Genomic DNA, 15,066 nt, shown 5'->3' on the forward strand with positions numbered 1-15,066 from the left:
CCTGCTCCATGTTATCAGTCCAGCCCATAATTAAATATCACTCTTTTACAATATGTTTCAGGCTCCTTAATGAGTCTAAAGCAGAAATAGTCACCTCTTTCCCCTTTGAGCTTTATTTGCTTGTTATTAAACAATGTTATTGAACTGCCTTCTTTCTCTGTGTTGCCAAACCTGCATCATTTCCGTTTTATAATTGCACAATTAGAGTCAGTGCTTTGCTTTCATACATCAGCAGGACCAGAGAGAGAGAGAGAGAGAAAGGGGAAAAAAATCAGGTGTTCACAGACAACTCAAATGCATCTTATTTTCATTAACTACCAGATTTTGCAAAATGGGAAGCTATTTATCATGATCTGTTTTCTACCACCAGCCACCCCCACCACCCCACTCTGGTGACTTTCGCTATGACCTTGTGCTGTATTGTTAAGGGTCCAATTTGCTCATTGTTACTTGCCTGCATAATTCTATGCACCTCCCCCACCATCTTTTTTTCCCAAGCAAAATCCAGTCATTTATATTCTGAGACTAAATGGTATTCCTCCTCCCCTACAGCCTCCCCCAAAAAGGGGGAAGGAAAAAAAAAAAAAAAAGCAAGCTCTAGCAAGCTGTATAACACTAGTAATTCCTTCTAACAAATTTCCACAGATCCCCCCCTCCTTACACACATGCACACACACTCTCTCTCTCTCTCTCACACATACATACTCTCTCTCACACGCACACCCTTAAGCTGCTCTAAGCAGTGTATTAAGTAGCTGAAGAAAATCCATTCACATTCTGCTGTGTCGCTTTCTTCTCAAGTCATGAACCCATCACAGACTTTTTCTAGCTGTAGGTTGCCACGGTGAAGATTTACAATGCCAGTTATTCATACATCTGCCTTCTCTTTTTTCCCCCCTTATTCTTAAATCCCTTGGGCGAGGGCAACCTTGATACTGAGACTCGTAAAATTCATGCAGGCTTATCATCCTTGGTGAAGGCTTCAGGCATGCATTACCGTATCCAACTGCCTGCTCACCGCCATGACAGAACCGGGCCTATAGCTTTTATTTCTAACAGGGGAAAAATGTATTAATGTGCTAAATAGAAAAGAAAGCTTAAATGTTTTGAGGAAGAAAACAATAGACAACATTATCCATTTCTCTTAATGCTTTTAAAATTTGTTTTAATTACTCCCCACAGAATAGCATACATTTGAAACCTTTTTTATTAAAAAAAAAAAATACCCTTTAATTTGTGTGGAACAGTGTTCTGAAAGTCCAATCACACTGCAGTGAGGAACTACAGTACTAAGACAGCCTCTGAACTCCACATCAAAGTAATGAATACAACAAATCTGGAATGAATTTTAAATGTAAATTTTAAAGTCTTTTCCTTATTTTTTTCTGGGTTTTTTTTTCTGTATTTTTAAAGTCTTGCCATAAAAAGAAATGCTTTCTTGAAGGGAGGTGGAGGGAATATGAATGTATTGACTTTACAAAATAAACCCAAAAAATTAAAATCAGAAGAATCCCAAACAAATTGCAAGTGTTCAGTTACAAAGTCACAGGTTAGCCATGGAGTCTGCAAAAATGCTAATCACTGTGATTATAATTTTGATATAATCATCATATGCTAGAACATTAATCAGATATTTATATTTATCTGTTCTTTTATGAGGATTACTCCTACAGATTATTGAGGGATCCGCTATAGGGAGCTCAGGTGTGAAAACCAGCGGGGTTTGCTTCAGAGTTTGGTTTTGTTTCCCTGTTTTTAATAGGCCAAAATCATGCTAAAACCTCTCAGGCTCAAGGAGACAGATTGCTGGGTGCTGTATTTAAAGACCTGCACACGTCTTCTGTTTTCTTTGCATGAATGTGTGCGGTTCTGTCCATTGTTTCATTTTCCTACATGTTTTGAAACCGGTCATAATTTTACAAAGCTGAACAGTGCAATTGAACTATGAGCATGCTAAAAATATCCTTCTACATGCTTATGCCTTGAAAGTGAAGCCAACGTAGCTAGAATGGGTGAGAGTTAGTGAAAAAGGTATGAAGTTGGAGTACTGCCTTCAGAAGATGCCTAGGTATGTGACAGACTTTTTTCTGGAGAATTGTGACTTGCACTTTCAGAAAGAAGTAGTTTTGAAGATACAAAATTATTCAAAGAGAAATGAAACCTCACGTCCTTTGAGAAGTCGCACCCCATTATCCTCATCCTTTTTTCCCCTTCTGCGTTTTATTGTTGCTTTAAATGTTTCAAAACTATTTCAGCCATTATGCTGTCAAAAGTGTCTTTTCAATCTCAGATCCATATCTTCTGACATCCTAAGACAGCTACAACAGAAAAGAAGACTTGTGTTGATGTTACTCAGTCAGCATTAAGTTGTCACAAGTGCTGTCTCACTCGGTAGTGATGCTTAGAGCCCACTCATACCACCATCTGCCTGCACAGAGGTGACATCCCTGTTTGCATTATGAAGCGCTATTTACGGGGCTCCGCTCTCAGGTCCACAGGGCTCTGACAGCAGCGCATCCTACTCAGCGTACCAACCTGTAATCACCTGCAAGCAGTATTTCTCAGTGAAATAGCCATGCAAGCCTTCTATGCTTTGAATCAGAGGCACAAAAAAAAATTTCTATGTCAATACGTCACCAGTGAGACAGTGTTCTTCCACTTAGATCAGTCTTACAAGGGGGTGCAAAAAGTTGTGGTTTCCAAACACACTCTAAAATTACCTCAGGGCCATTCATCTTCTCTGGCTAGGGGAGGTGCTTTTTGGCTACTTCTTTCCCATGGAAGGGGGCACTCCATGGTGCACCCCCAGTGGGAGTTTACACACCTTGCATGGAAACCACAAGGCAGGGAAGAGTTCTGCTCACCCAACAAACCTTATGCTAATTTACACAAGGATTGCTGAGGCACAAACACAGATCTTTGCACGAGGTTATGACCCTGGGTCCCACAGCAATGCTCTTGGGCATCTCCATCCTCTAGACATGCAACGTGAGCTCAGACTGTTAGGAAGGATGGATGCACCTGCAGTACCTGCAGCACAGGAGACTACTACTTTTTCTTAGAGAGGTGTTTGCTGGTGCTGGGATTCCACCATGCTTCTTGCTGATGCCCTCTTGTAGGCCAAGGGGCTCAGAGGATCATCAGGTCCAATCCCTTCAAGCACAGGCTGCTATGCAATCAGTGTGTCTAGGAAAGCAACACCCTCATTTATCACAAGTCGTAAAATGCCTCCCAGCATCCTGCACTGAGCTTTAGATTGTAAGTAAAGAGACCAAAGTCGCAATTACAACCTGACACAGAAAGGGAGAGATTTCAAGGGCATCACAAAGTCCTTAAGTTCCTGCAGCAGCAGAACTGGCTGGAAGCCTGAGCTCCTCAACAGTGTAGGAGTTACCAACACTACTTGCTGCCAATTAGTCTTTGTATGTGTTGAGTATCCTCCCCCAAACTGACTTACTAAGGACTTACCTCCCAGATATTTCACATAGAAATCCAGGCTGTTTAGCTCGAGCAGAAAACTCATGCTTTTTCTCCTTGAAAGGATGTAGTTCAGCTGAGATGGTAAGCAGTGAGAAACACAACTGTATCAGTGATACCTTCCACCAACACATTCTTTTGCTGGTAGCATTTACTCCAAACATGAGCAGAAGCTGGTACAGATGCTCAGTGAATTTGGCACCTTAATTATGTTTCTACAAGGACTAGCACCAAGCATAGCAATTTGTTTCAGTCAGTCAATGGGCTTGATGGCTCCCCAGCATCATTTCTTCTTGCTGTTGTCCCAGTCCTCTGCTTGATCCCTTAGACAAGACTCTGTAATCCATTAGACAGGACTCTCTAAACCAAAGAATACTTGTCAGAACTGCTTTCTGTTTAGAGAGACTTCACTGGAGGTATTTCCCAGTATCGTTCCACTCCATGTGAACACTTCATTCTAGGTTGCGGTACGCAGGTCAAATAGTCAAGCACTTTCAGTGCAGAGATGTACACATTGTTGAATATTAGATTAAATTGAAGGCCTTCAGAACATGGGAATTACAGGCTGCCAGAAGGAAGGAAGCAGATAGATCCAAAAATTAGAGATCTGAGTAATTTCTTAGGAATCAGTTTGTATTCTCAGGCATATCCCTTATTAGTAGTAAACAATGTGAACTGGTGCTGGCTTTAATATTATTTTTTTTTAATTCTCTTTTCATTCTGTTGCATTCCTTACGTGGTAGTTTTTTTCAGCATTTCAAAGTAATAAAGAAGTAATGTGAAGCAAATCACTTCTGTGTTTTTTTCACACACAGTGTGTGCTATATGAGGGAGATACACTGAAGCAGGGGAGGTAGGGGGGTGGAGGGGTGGGCAGGGAGGGGAAGAAGACTATCTCAAGCCTGAATAGCTATTGTCTTGGCAAAATGTTGAACGCCTACCAAACCAATGAAGATATGATGCTGTTCAAGATATCTCATTGGGAATTATTGTGTCTTATTATGTCAAGCGAAAACTGAGGTGAATATGTAGAAGCCATCAACTCTCCACCTTGTTCAACAGTGGATAAATATGACAGATCTCTGGTTCCAGTGAGCTGAGGTGGAGGATAAGATGTATCTTCAACAGGTAACCTAAAAGGTTGCTTCATGCAATGCCCATACTAGTTTTGACAGCACCTTTGCCTATGTGGAATGTGATGGGTGAGGGAGGGGTTTCCAGCCACAGGACCTCAGCAAAGCTTCATGTTCAACAACAGTTTGTGTCTTTTACAATACAGCTGACAGCCAGCACTGAAAAACAAATCTGCTGGACAGCTAATACGATTCTGGAATGTCATATATAACACGCCAGATATAATTGTACCTGGTCATTAAGTGGGATTTTTTTACAAATACTTTTAGTACAGAATTCTAACTTTCGGAGGGAAGGAACGTGTTGTTCTCTAATACCAGTCCTTACTAGTAGTTGCAGAATTATAAACACTGAATATTTATCAGTTTAGTCCTTATAGGAAAAATCTATGGATGCATGAAGTAATGGAGATATGATGAAGTCCCTTGCACACTGTAGCATCCCTGGTTTGGCAGTATATTTTTTTACATTATAACAGGAAAACCAGAGTGGCTTCATGAAAGCTTACCAGTCCCAGATGACTTCATACCATTTCAGTAGTGATTACTCGATAAAATAAAAGTTATTGTGAACCTCAAAAGTGTTTGTTGCCTCAAAGTAAAAAATTGAACAGTAGAGCATTTTGAAAGTTTTCACTTGTAAAGAACAAGAAGGTTTAGGATTAAGCTTGGCTGTTCTATGTTCAGATGTTGTAGTTGCTGCATTCCACAAGCTAGTTGCAGCGCAGTCACTCAGAACAAAAGCACAGGCTTGACTATCAGTCCCTGTCCTTAATAAATAACAGTCTTTTTTAACATAATGTTTCCCCGGAAATGTTTCTTCATTGTGGGTTTCCTACTTCATTGAGACTATTTACACGTTTAGAAACTATTACATGCCTTTCTTGTACATAATACACTAAAATGCCCTCCAACAGTCTATCAGGTTGGGTTCAAGAATGTCTTTTGCTTTTTTATTTTCTGTGTATGGTAGATGTGATGGCTTTGTTCCAATTTGCTGGTAAATAGGGTATTAGAAGTCCAGTCTTTTGTTTCCTATCTGAAATTTACTTGGGCAACTCACCTTCCCATTGGAGGCTGAACTTCAAGCTAGAAGTGGCCAAGAACCTTTAGGTTTGGTCAGTTGCCATATGTCAGTAACAATCAGTTTTTATGGGGTCTCTATGTGCTTTTTACCTTTGGGTTTGGGGGTTTTTTTCTTTGTTTGTTTTGATTTCTTTTCCATCCCATATTTCCTGTATCTTTATTTCAACATTGTGAACATAATTAATAAGACTTAAGGTACTGGTCATGATAATAAAACCAGCAAAGAGAGAAGGAGAGAAGACAGCTAACTGTGGACTTGAGGTTGAATTCAGTAAAGAAGATAAAGCTGGATTTTTCGCGGCCTTGCCTCTGCACTAATGAGAGCTCATAACTGCATGGGTCTCCTTTGCATGGTTTAAGTATGTTTCTGAGGTGTAAGACTGAAGCATCAGGCCCTCAGGGAATTTTTTTGTCTTAGGTGGCTTTAAAAAGCAACATAGCTACTCTTTGAATTATGGGCATGTCACAGGTGGGCTAGAAAGAAGGAAAGGGGGGAACTATTCCTGGTTTCTTCTGTGATGGTTTTCATCAGGGCTCTTAGAAAACCAGGGGTATAAGGCTGCTCTACTTTACATTGGCTGTTAAATCCAGGCTGCAGAGAGGACAAATACAGCTTCTGGCCATCTTTGCTCTGCCCTTAACAGATAATAATGCTTCTTTGCTTCAAAGTGTTTACTCACAGGAGTAAATTTCACTGAGTAGATAGCATTTGATGGATAGGGTTTTGAGATGAAAAGGTGCTCTTTAGGGCAGAGACTATGTACTTAGCCTGTCTTTTATAGCAACTTGCACATCCATACCTCTGAGTAGAAAATAAATACAATATATGCCATATACTGTTCACATACTTATTTTTACACATGTACACACCCCTGCAAACATATGAGAGGGAGAGAAATACAGACAAAGATAGAAACTAAAATATATGAACATCTAGATATTTTGAACTGATGGGCAGGCCATAGACATTGGACTTGTTATTTCATTTGTTAAACTTTGGGTGACACTGTCTTGGAAAGCAATCATTTTGGTTTGTATTTCTTTATTTGCATTACACAGCACACCTGGTAGAAAGGATATTTAAGTAGTGAAGGACTTTCCGCATTAGTAATTAATAGGTCCCATTATGCTAACTCTCATGCAAGTTTAGGACAACTTAGATGCTAGATAAGAGATGAATAATTTGAAGTAATTTTCCTGTAATCATGCCAATCACTTCAGCAAAGTAGTTATTAAATGAAACAGTATTATGATGAATTATAGGACATCTATTGAATATCTTTTCTTATCATCTACTTATAGCGCCTGATGCTGAAAAGAGGCAAACATGTGAATGCTCTTTGCCAGTAAAATATGCACACTCCTCACTGTAAATAATAGTTTGTTTAGCAAACCTTGGTTTTTTAATGAGGCCTAGAGACAAATCTGCACTAGTCACATACTCTTTGCAGCTCCAGAAGATCATCTGGTTTTACTTTTTTCTTTAAAGGTAGATATTAGCAAGCATGAGTCACCACTGATGACAAGGAATTCTTCTAGTTCAAATTTGCTGAAGTGATTAAATATTATTTATCTAATTAAATGCTCAAAACAGATCATTATTGAAAGGAATAAATTTAGTGGATTTGTTGAGCAGTGTTAGCTGAAATGTAACTGCACATCATTTGACTTTTTAACATTTTATTATATCTAATAAGTCTTTCTGTGCTTAATTAAATCAACTTATTTTTTACAGCTAATTTAACATGATTTCATTTTAGTTACAGCTTTTGCATTGGATATGTAGAAACCAACTGTATACCCAAATTAAGCTTGTGCTACTCAGGTGCTGTGCTGTACTTTTACCTCTCTAGCTGCTACTGATGCCCAGGCTATTTTTTAGTGTTTTCTTATCTTTTACTGGAGAAAGGTTACTCATTTGTTAATTATAATCTATTTCAAATACTACAGTAAAAAAATTACACCATATGGTCATAAAACATTTAATAATTCTGTCATATGTAACAAGCTCTGAAAATCAACTTTTTTTTCTTGGCATAGGACTTCGCCTGGTGTCAGAAAATGCCAAACAGGAATGCAAGATTAATTCTACTCATGGCTGCCCAGCAACTTCATCTGCATGTGTTTGGGTGAAGGTAGGGGTGGACCTGCTAGTGTACATAAAGCTTTAATTTTCCCCATGGTGCACAGTATCTTCATACTTTTGCATGTTGTTCCAAGACTTTTGAATCTGGTTTTGTTGTGCTATTAAAAACAATTCATTGGCTTCATCCTTTTAAAACTTCTGAGAGCTTTTTCCTCTTTGCTGAACAGTATCCCACCGTGGGGGCAGCTAGGGTGGGAGGTGAGAAATTCAGTCAGCTTGCCAGTGACTGCAGTTGGCTTGAATCAATGCCACTCCTTTGACTTCAGTACGATTATGCCTGGACCACACTAGCATGTGTGAGATCTGAACCAGACTGAGGACATCTCTGTATCGGCTAAAAAGGGCATTTTATGGATTTTGGTCAGCCTGCTCCCTGGCTAGCTGTACCCACTGAGCTGTTTTAAGAGACACTTTCCCTCCAGAATCTAAATGAAGAGAGCAAAGTTTACTGAGTGAGTAGACCGGAGCCTTTGATAGGTTATTGTCTAATCCAGATATCTGGTTTTCCCTCCCAAATACCTGAATATTTTTTCAGAAAAAGCTCAGGAATGCTTTTCAGGCTAGCCCTGGAGCAGAATGGATTTCATAGTGCATAGTACCAGTTTCTAGCAGTGTTATCAGTTTTTAACCTAAACAAAAATAAAACTGCCTGCAGTTTTAAGCTTCTGTGTGAAGGACTGCACAAAGATACATTTTTGCCCACACTCACGTACCACATTATTATTCCTTCAGTGGCTACCAATAACCATTTCTGCATATAGAGAAAACTGCCTAACACTTGGGCTTAAATTCCCCAGAGTAACTGTTCATGATCACAAATTTGGCTAAAGGATTTTTTTCATTACCCTCAAACATTTCCTTTCACCTCCAACCTCTAGGCAGAGCCATCGCTTTCCCTTTAGAGCCGGGAACATAAAGCCATGGGGCCATCGGGGCTGCCTGTGCCTGACCCCGAGGGCCCTTCTGTCAATCACTGCCTCCCCATCCCTTGCTCTCTTTCACACCAGGCAGCTGTACCCATCGCTGTCAACCAGGTAACAACCAGCAAACAATAGAGGCCTGAATGCCTGGTCTAGACACTCTTTTAGCCACTTATTTGCTGCTCTTGGCAGCTGTTGAAGCATAAATAAGCAGTTTGTAATCAGAAAGCTGACATCATTGCAGCTCAGCTGAGAGGGGGAATTGTTGCTGTGCACTGAGCTGCTTTCCCCCTTCTACCCACCCACCCCCCACCACCCCCCACCACCCCAGCCCTCCTTCATTTTGTGACAACAGATTCTGGGGTGGGGATGCAGATTTCTGCCGGGCTAAGCTGGCTTTTCTTCTTATTTGTAGAGTACAATGGTGCAGGTCGCAGAAAATGGCAAGCATGTGGCAATGTAGTTCAAAACTACCAAAACTGGGGGTGGGGGGGGGGTGGGGGGGGGTGTGGAACCCACAGAAAAAGCATAGAAGACCTCACCTGCGAATAAGTGGTAGAGTTCTGTTTGTTCTGTCTACACGTTCAGAAAGCACTTTGAGGCTCACAAATATTTTGAATTTAAAGGGTAGTATTTTAATAGATTGACCATAAACTGGGTGGATGGACAGAGAATGTAGCCTGTCCTGACTGATGTTTTTACCCTTTCCTTTTCTTCTTCACCCCCTGGAACGAGAGAGGAGGTAAAAACAAGTCTTGCCAGAGCTGAGCGAACACTCTAACAAACTCTGGTTTGTGCCAGCCTGCCTCTGTTTCTGCTTTTGAAATGCCCAACTACGCATCTCCCATTGCTGCAAACATTTGTTGTTCGAGTACATTTCATACACTTTTTAACACTTCTGGTTTTTTCTGCTTTGGGGCTTGATCGTAAACAAGTTCACTGGGCAAATTTGACACAATATTTGAAACTCAAGCTGGGTTCCTCAGGCAGGATTGGTGGGGCGAGGCACGTGGCAGCACTGCTGCTCCCTGACTGGGGGAAGACGGCAGCGTACCCAGTGCAAATATTTGCACATGCAAATTTAGAATTCATTTTCCACAAACACTCGCATGTATGACTTTCAAATTAGCTTTCTGCGAGCATTCATGCTGCTAAGAAGCTCTAGTTCAAATATTCATAGAAAGTGAACATAAAAGGGCCACAGGTTTAGGTGATTTCTTTTTTTTTTTTTTTTTAAAGAAAACAGCCACCAAGTGAATATTCATACCAAAGTCCTTGCAGTGTTTGTCCAGTCCTGTTTTTTTCTGGCCATCCTCCTTTAACGCTGAGAACCAATATGTGTTCATGTGGTACCAAACAGCAATGGCAAATTACGCTGCCTCAAGTGTATAGTTAAAAAACAAACTTCATGATCTGCAGTGTATTTGCTACTCTTTCTTGATAGAAAAGTAGAGCACCGCTTGTAACCTTTAAAATAGATAATCCATTCCGGGTCCCAAATCTTTCCCCCACATTTCATTTGGTCTGTTCTGCTGAAGACTGTGGCAATAACAGGAAAGAGGCAAAGGGCTTTTTTGAGGGGCTTTTCCCCAGTTGTTTATTTATTTGTCTGTAGGCACTCTATGCATGGGATCAGTAAGGAAGTGGAGCTTTCTCGTTCTTGTGGAGCAGAGTGCACGTTCCACTGGTGATGTGTCGAAGTCTGATCCAACTGCCTGTTGGCGCACAGAGGCAGGGTGAATGCCAGAGTGTCTGTAAGGTTCAGTAACTATCTGAAATATCTTCAGGTGGCTCTGTCTATCTCCAGTTTCAACAAGAAAGAAGGCCAGTTCAACAAAAATACTGACTTTATATCTCCCAAAGGCTTTCTAGTATTAGTTTGCTCTAAGTAGCTCATGATTTAGAGTACAAAGGCATTTCCAGAATGCATGTTTAACAAAATGACATAGCAGATAATTGAAATTTATTTGCAATTTTCAAACTACAATAAACACAATTCTCCTTTTCTTTCATTAATAATCGCACGGCTAATGCATAACAATCCCTCTGCAGCTTTTACAAGCAAACTTGAGCTGCTGTGTTGTAATAGCTGGAAAAGTTAATGTAGCTTGAACAAGGTTCCTAATTGTCCCTGTCTCTGTCATATTTGTCTACTTGAATGGTCCTAAATACCACAGCGATTAATTACTACAGAGCAGGTATTACAAGATGTTATCATCCTTCCCCAACTGTCTGGGTGAATGGAGAGAGGCAGTAGATTGTTGCAGTGTTTCATCTTTGCACTTCCTGTAAGGCACTTTAACCAGAAGATTTAATGTGTCAAAGTTAACTGCGTTCTCGTGCAGATATTCACATTCTAATTAAAGATTAAGAACGTAGTACATTACACTGTGATTTGTCATACATGGCTTGTTAAATAGGAAACCTACCGGGATTCCCTAACATTTTATAAACATTATTCAGGGCTTTTAATGTGGGCAAAGGAAAAGATTATTCAGCTGCTCTGCAGAGTAGGAGGCAGGTCATTTCTACCCCCACGCCCGTCCTGCCCAAGCTCCCCCCCTCCAAATACGTAAATAAGAAAACTCAGGTGGGTTTCAAACTGGAATTCTGTTGAGATCTCTTTAAACTATTTCTCTTCCCAGCGTGTACGTGTGCACGTGGGTGTGTATATATACATATATATACACACACATATATATGTATATATAAAAGACATACACAAATGTCTTAATTATTTTTTGGTGTTTTTCAACTTTTGCTGTCAGCTATGTAAACTGAGGTAGGAAGTCTTTGTTTGAATTAAAGTGGCAAAGGAAGGAAGAAAGATGAAACAGTTTTTCAATATGCAGAATGTGCTTTCAGATGATTCTAGCAATGCTGAGCGGCGTACCACTTCCAGTATTAGTAGCAGAGGACTGGTTCACATTCTTTGATTGCCTGAGGAATAAATTAATGAGGTTACTGGAGACATTGAACATTTGCATATTCACGGATGCTTATTAGGTATAAAGTGAATGCCAGGTGCATTGAATTTTGGGAATACTAGCTTTGTTTTTGGTCTTCTATTTTTAAAGCAATCAGATCTTTCTTTTTCCCTGAAGTGGGAAGTTCTGTGAGAAAAAAGCATTAATAAAAATAATAACACCAAAAAAAATCAAATTAATTCAACACAGACAAAGCTTCACTATAACATATACATCAGAATAAATACGATACATCATGAGGCTAGGGACTATCTGAATATCATGTTTGGAACAACAGTTAGGATGACTACAAATATAAAAACAGTTGTTCCAAGACATAAGGAGAACAAGTGTTATATTTTTCACTATGCTCCTTATGGATTTCTAGCTTTAAATAGCAATAGGACAACTCATTATGAAGTTACCTTCCATAATGCCCAATGCTTAATTTTAAATCACCAATATTCCAGCACATTTTGTTATGGCAAGTCTAAAACTCAGCTTGCAAAGCAGAGAAGATAGAATTACAAAATTTGTTCGACTGCCTCTCCAAGGAGTATCTGCACATGGTTGCATTGTTGTCAGTGGCTTCCGTCATTGCTGTGTGAAAGCACATTGTGTGAATGATTTGCACTGTATCTCATTATTCCTGGAAGTTTTTATCTATATTGTTTATTTGGGATCGTTATCCCCTTTGCATTGTTGAAGATTTTATGGTGGAGTTTTTTCCTTCCCGTTCTTTGGCTGTCCATATGCTATAGAGCACAGTATTAGCACTGCTTGTTTTAGCAGAGAAATATCTGTCAATTGAAAACATGTGTATTGTTTGTTCTGCCTTTTGCTTGTCTGTTACAGTGTAAGCATCAAGCGTGTACATGTGCACAGACTACAGGCTTACATGTCCTGTACACAGATAAATACAAACACACATGCCCTCACAGATGTGCACCTACAAAATTATCAGTATCACCTAGTTCCAAGTAGCTGGTGTAGCAAAATTAAGCAGCGATAGGTGTTTTCTTTGGATAATAATATGTATTTACAAACAGGCTCCCTTCTGCCCCCTTGTTACACTGAATACTGAGCTCAACTTCCCTTTCCTGGATGTTGCACTGTGTTGATCACTGCCCTGCCTCTGCAAATCCTATTTGAAAATCTCATTTGCAGCATAACTGACAACAAAGGCATTACATGCTGTATGCCCTGCATATTCGGCAGACTATTCCTTGCCTTTGTAAGTTATTTCTAACTTCTAATGAAAATATTGTGCGATCAGTTGATGATCTTTTCTTATTTATTAATAACCTGTAAAATTAAGTGTGTCTAATCAAAGAATGGATCCTTTCTTAAAAGTGCAAGGTGGAATGCATTAGATCAGTGGTACAAAAAGCAGATTCTTTACTGCAGTAGGCCTTTCTTTGGGTACTCTAGGAAACAGGGACTTAAACAAAACATTAAATTGAAGAGGATTCTGAGGTGCAGTCACTGCCAGCCACTGCAAGACACAGAAATCCTCTTTAGATATACATTTTATCTGCACTTGTTTCCAAACTGTAATTCTGCTCCGTGATTAAAAAAAATAAGAAAAATGATTTGATATTTTAGTCTTTCAGGGCAGCTTCTGAATAATTACATGCAAAATGATCTATTATGTATTTATTGAAAATAGTATTGAAGAGCACAAGTGTGTATTTTATTCAGAAAGGTCATTTTTTAAAACATCCATTGTAGCTGCCTCACTAACGTCCAGGGGTTTTTGCCATACACACAGCACAGATTTTTTTGATTATGTAGATTTATTTTTTTCCCCTATTGCAGTTTCATATGCAAAGCATGCATCAGCCACATCCATGCTATCTCCTAAAGCAGTCATTCTGAAACCCAATCTGGGGACAGTGCAGACTAAATAAAATTTCATTTTGATTTGGCCTCCCGCTGAGAATGGGACTGCTTTGTTTCAGCCGACAGAACCAGCAAGCCAGAAAGGTATGTCCTGTTTTGCATGGCTGATGGTGTGACTTGAGGATCACAATCAGGCCGTTCATGCTCTCAGGGCTCGGCATCTCATCCACATCCTGTACCGTCTTTCTCTTTTCCTTGCCATTTGCTTTCCTTCTGTGCCGCCTGCCGTCTACCTGCAGGGCAAAGCCATGGCAGACCCTCACACTATTGTTTACTTTGGCATATGTTTAATAGCTGCATGGCTGTTTCAGGGTAGGGTTTTGCTTTTTTTTTTTTTTTCCACCCTCTCCCCCCCACCCCCCCCACCCCCCACCCCCCGCCCCGCCTTTGTTTTTTCCCTTCCCTATCCACGTTCATTTTCCTTATTTTCTAGGTGTTGAATACACAAATACTGACTTTACGGAAAATTATGTAAGTACTGCTTGCAATGCTTCAGAGATTTTACTAGGAGATTTGTAATGCAGAATTTTACTGTAAATCTGAGGAAACATTTAACAGCTTTGAAGGACTTCAGTTTTCATAGCTCTTTAGAGCTGTTTAGGCAGAAAAGCAGTCACACATTATAGTTAGGAGAGAAAAAAAATTAAAAACACTCTTAGGAAGGGGTCTGGCTGCTTTGCCATCTTCACATGCTTTATAGTTAGAGCTGCGGTGTTTAGCTAGGGGAATATCAGTGAATATTTCTCTCTCTAAATATTAGTATTTATCTTAAAGCCAGTTTGCATTCCAGGAGAGACTGTACAGCATGTGCCTTGCTGCTGCTGCTGCTGTTTCTGCTGCTGCCGCCCCATCTTTCGGAGGAGGTGTTGGCATTCGGGGGAATGACCAGTGTTTTAGCCTCTGAGACAGCTTTTGGACAGGGCAGCAGGATGCCTGAAAGATTCATTTACGATGTGAACTCACACCTCAAAAGTGTATTTCTCTGTCAAAGCTATTCTATCCCTTGTCTGTGATTTTTTTTTATTTTTTTTTTTTTTGCGGAGGGGGGGAAGTTTTTCATGTGAAATAAAATCAACATAAAAATTACTTCAGACAAAGGGCAAATTTTAATTTTGATTACTATGTATTTTAATATGGACAATGTCCTGTTTTCTTAATGAGGTAAAATACAATTATAACTCCAAAGAAAAATTCAATCCTTAACAAAAAAAAAAAAAAAGAAAAAGTGTAGCATATTCTATAGAGCACTGACATTATATGAGAATTTACATCTTTGAAGTGATTTACAAACCCAAAATTATTATTGTATGTAAAATGCCTTTGTGGTAGGTAGGTGATATTAGTAACAGCAGGTTGTTCAGCAAAGTCTTGTGGAATGTTATGTGGTCAATTATAACACTGTCTGCTTAGTTTGTCAAGTTTTATTCCCAGCTTTT

Source organism: Falco peregrinus, chromosome 4 (assembly GCF_023634155.1).
Source record: "Falco peregrinus isolate bFalPer1 chromosome 4, bFalPer1.pri, whole genome shotgun sequence".
Lineage (NCBI taxonomy): Eukaryota > Metazoa > Chordata > Aves > Falconiformes > Falconidae > Falco > Falco peregrinus.